The sequence below is a fragment of the Cynocephalus volans genome, chromosome 4 (genome assembly GCF_027409185.1).
Source record: "Cynocephalus volans isolate mCynVol1 chromosome 4, mCynVol1.pri, whole genome shotgun sequence".
NCBI lineage: Eukaryota > Metazoa > Chordata > Mammalia > Dermoptera > Cynocephalidae > Cynocephalus > Cynocephalus volans.
Window position 1 is genome coordinate 152,389,080 of NC_084463.1, and position 5,099 is coordinate 152,394,178.

Here is a 5,099-nt window from a genome sequence, read left to right on the forward strand (position 1 = left end):
TGCGTGATTCTGTTCATCTGAAATGTCCAGAATAGGCAAATCCATAGAGATGAAAGTTGATTAGTGTTTACCGAGGGCTGGTGAGGGGGTGAAAGGGGCACGCAGGACGGTGGAGAGGATTATGGCCAAGGGGTACAAGTTGTCTTTACAGGGTGATGAAAATTTTCTTAAATTGCTTGTGATGATGGTTGCAGAACTTTGAATGTACTAAACGTCACTGACTTTGCACATTTATATGGCAACGAACTGCTGGCCCTCTGGGCACTGGGGGTTGAAGCTACCCTGCCTTCCAGAAGGCCCTTTTTTTTTTTAACTTGTGATCCATTCTGGTAGGAATGCAGGTGCTTGGAAACTGCCCTTGACTCAAGCAGGTGTACAAAGAAAAGTCTTGACTTTTTTTTTTTTTAATAGCTTTATTGAGATGTAATTTACCTGCCATATAAATGCTCTCCTCTTCAGGAGACTCTGATAGGGGGACAAAGATCTGTGGCAGGAATCACACCCCTACCAGAAGCCTCTTGCTTTTGCAGAAGGAGACAGAGAATTGGCAATAGGCTTAACACTGATAAGAGAAGAAAGAACTATAGGATGAGACCCAGGATGGACTGTGAAGCAGCCAGTGGTCTCAGGGGAGCAGATTTACCTACCCAGCGAGAAGGCTAAACCCATCCTTCCAGAGTCCAGCCACTTCTCACCCTGTGTTCCAGTAATTAGTGCAACGTAGCAGATTACCCCAAACACAGCAGCTCAAATCAACCATTTTATTATATGCCTGTATCCTGTGGGTCAGGGATTTCGGCAGGGCATGGAGTCAACAAGGTGACCAGAGGGATGACTTTTCTCTGTTCCATGATGTCTCAGGCCTCAAGTGGGAAGACTCAAAGGCAGGGGATGATTTGAAGGCTGGGGCTGGAATCATCTGGGGCCCATTTGCTCATGTGCTGGGAAGCCCAAAGGCTGGGGCTAACATCAGAACACCCACAAGTGACCTCTCCATGCAGTGGGGCTTTCTCACAGCATAGCGGCCTTGGGGCCCTAAGATTACCTACATATCCAGGCACCAGTGTTCCAGAGAATGAGGCAGAGGCTGCATGCCCTTTTATGATAAAGCCTAGGAAGTCCCGCAGTATCATGTCCCAGGCACTGCAGCAGCCGAAGCAGCAACATCTTGATGGGAGGAATGTCAAGGAATTTGGGGCCATGTTTTAAAACCTCCACATTCTGGCCTCCAACGAGGAGCCAAGCTCAGGGGCATATGGGCAAGAGACTGTCTGCAGAGACTCTTTCCTGATCCATCCACTTGCAGGATCCAATGGCAGAATCCCCTGGGTATGATAGCAAAAGAAGCCAGACTCTAAAGAGTGCTTACTGTATGTTTCCACGTATGTGGCATTCCAGGAAAGACAGAAGCGTGGTTACCTGACGGTGGGGTGCAAAGGGGCACAAGGGAGGGAGCTTGCTGGGCTTCTGGAAAGTTCTATATCTTAATCCCAGTGGTGGTTACACTAATATATTCATATGTAAAAAATTAATCAAGCCCTACACTTAAAAGTCATGCAGTGACCTCGCTACCCATTTTCTACCTCAATAAAAATTTTTAAAAAGAATTTCCCAGCTGGAGCACCTCACTGTCCCTGCCCCCATCCACCTTTGCACACTCTGAAAAAGCAGGTTCCCAGGCCCGTCCACTCTGGCTGGTGAGTGTAGTGTAAAGGCAGCTCTCTCAGGGGCTGGGGACATTTCCACCCTCCTCTGCCTTTCTCCCTCACTGCCTTCTCAGTTTCAGAATCCAAAAGTGCAGGAAGGGTCAGGCCCTTCGTGATTTAAGTCCAACCCCTTGTTTTATGGAGGAGACGAGCAGGAAGCTGAGGAGAAGAGGCACTTGCCTGTGCACCCAGTGGGCCGGCGTGGGGCCTCAGACCTCCCTGGCTCCCGGCCCAGGGCCAGGCCCTCCTGACACCCAGGAGCTATGCTAAAGGCAGCACTGTGCTCCTCGGGGCTTCCTCTTCTTCTCAGGGTGGCTGAGCTCTCCATCATCCATCAGATTCTCCTTAGTGTGGACTTAGTGCCACCATGTTATCCGAATGGGAGTTTGTGGAAAGCAGGAAGCTTTTCTACATGATAAGCTTCCATAACATGCCCAGCAGGGCAGGATCCCACGGAACCCAGGCGGAGGGCCGGTGACAGCTCCTCCTTGAGGCATGGCCCCCTATGACTAGCCCCAGAAGCTGTGGGCCTGAGAGATCGCCCCCCTCCCAGAATTGCCAGAGCACTGGGGACAGGAATAGGAGATGCTTTCACTTTCTAATGGGCCTCCAGAGGCCAGAACCAGGAGTCAGCATCCTCAAGTCCTAAAATGTGAAGCCCAAGCCTGACAGTCATGGCCTTTCCTGATGGCTCTGCCCACCCCCACCCCCACCATCCCCCAGGCCCATTTCTTTCCTCTTCCTCTTAAGGGCTGAACTGTGTCCCCCCAAAATTCATACATTGAAGCCCTAACACCCAGTACCTCAGAATGTGACTATAGTTGAGACAGGGCCGCCATTGGGGTGGGCTCTAAGCCAATCTGACTAGTGTCCTTAGAGGAAGAGGAAATTCATACACACGAGGAGATGCCAGGGATGAGCGCACATAGAGGAAAGACCCTAAGAGGACACAGGGAGAAGACGACCATCTGCCAGCCAAGGAGAGATGCCTCAGAGGAAACCAAACCTGCCAGTGCCATGAAATGGGACTTTCAGCCTCCAGAACTGTGAGAAAGTAAATTTCTGTGAAGTCTGTGGCACTTTGTTACAGCAGCTCTAGCACACTAATGCAGCTCCCATCTTCCTCGTGTCCCCCATTGTTATACCCGGCCTTTGCCCAAGTTGGCCCCCAGCCTTGGTGCCGTTCCCTCCCGCCTCCTCTGACACTCTGACAAAATCCTCTTGCCAGGCCTTCCTCGCTAACTGCTCAGTGACATTTTCTCTCAAGCTCCCCAAGTCAGCAAATCACTCTGCGCAGTCTCACCCTGTACCTGGATTGCCGTTATCATCTAATTGACATCATATTTTATCTTTTGCCAGACGTTGACCCTGGAGATGGGAGCTGTACCTGACTCATTTCCACATCCCAGCATGAGTAACAGATGGCTAGATAAAACGTCTGCTGGAGTGAACTGAACTGGGTAGTTTCTGAGTGCCTCCGCGTCCCCTGGCAGGGTCTCCAGCCCTCAGACTCCACGGCTTCCCCTTTAGTACCTCCACCTTACTTCCTGCACAAACACTAAGAAAGGCTTTAAGGTCAGAAGAATTAGCACTGCCTGAGAGGTTTTATATCAAGAACAAAGGCCTGGGAGAGAGCAATGCTTAACCCAAAGATTGAGTTGTTACTGATGATGCTGCAGGATGCCAGGCACGGAACATAGCAGATTTGGGGAGAGGAGAGGAGGCCCTTCCCACCTTTCCAGCACCCCAAAGCTTGAGGTGATGGCTCCTTCTCACACTATGTGAAATCAGTCCTGAACTGTCTATGAATCCAAGAAAATGTGTGTGTGCATGTGTGTTGTAGAGGGTCAGGGGAGGGAGCATGTGTGTATCTTGGGTTGAAAATAACCCAAACTCACCTGTGTACTGAAGCAGGACTAGAGGCTTCTAGAACCCTAGAGAGCACATCCTTTGAGGTTCAGACATACCTGGTTACAAGCGGGCTCCTTGGCTGCTAGCTGATTAAATGAGCCAAGCATTCAGATAACAAGGCCAGCACAGCTCCTAGCCTTTGGTGGCTGCCCTTCACCCATGGGAGGCTGTCTTCTGATGTCTGTCTTACAGTGCTAAACCCAGAGAACAGAACGCATCCTGTTTGTAGCCAGGCTGGCTGGGGTTAACAAGAGAAAGGTGACTGTTTCCCGAACACAAAGCACTGGGTCAATAGATCTGCTGCAGCAGCTATTGATCCGTGAGGGCAAAGGCTCCCATAGGGAGCTGCCAGCCGGTTTCTCTGAAATATTCAGAATGGAGCCATCCAGGAAAGCCAGGCCAAGGTGTGGAAGGCCCTGTGGTGGGGCTGTCCTGGGGTATATATCCTCAGAGCACAGGGTCCCTCTCCTAACCCCAGGACCCCTCAGTGTCAGACTTGGAATCACATGGAATCACGGAGCTGGAGGGACCTCGGCCATCCTCTAATTCAGTTCTTTATCTGGGGCCCATGTTAAGAATTCAGCCATCTAGAAACTCGGATTGAGGGGGAAAAGGTTCATAATCTATAACTGAGATTTGGTATTTCTTTCTATTATGAACACAGGCAACAGACCACAGTAGAATTAGGAGGACCTAAGACTTTGTCACCAAGAATAATGACAGGTATTTTCACAGCCTGTTAAAGGCATTGCAGAATTCTCAAAACATTGTTTATTATTACTACCACAAATGCAGCAATGATCAGACCCACCACTAGATTTGCTGTTTAATACATTAATAAATAAGCACATGTATTACTATATCACACATCTGTTTTTTAATATTTTAATAATTGTATTTCAGTAGAACTAGTTAACTTTGTTATCCTATGTATTTTATTTTACCAGCCTGCCAAAAGGGTCCATGACACAAAAAAGGCTAATAATTCCTACTGTGTTTCAACCCCCACTGTAGACGGGGAAACTGAGGCCCAGAGCAGGCAGTGCTTCTCCTGGATAGATGGACAGATGGATGAATGGGTGAATGGATGGATGGAGGAGTTGATGGTGGGTATACAGATGGCGGAGGGATTAATGGATAGAAGTGCAAATGAAAAAATAGCATAATACTAACAATAATAACACTCATTGACTGCTTACCCTGAGCCAAGGACTGTAATCAATTTAATCCGTACAACAGCCCTAAGAGGAAGATAATGTTATTGTCCCCATTAAACACGTAGGAAAACTTAGGCATAGAGATGTGAAGCGACTTCCCCAAAGCTATAGAGCCAGTAAGTGGAAGAGCTGTGATTCAAACCTGCCAGCCTCCATTCTGAACCTCTCTCCTCTGTGACTGCTCAGAACCCGTCTGGTCAAGCTTGGTTTAGTGCTGATCACAGACCAAGGGTGGAATTCTAGCTCTGCCACTTGGAAGCTGTGT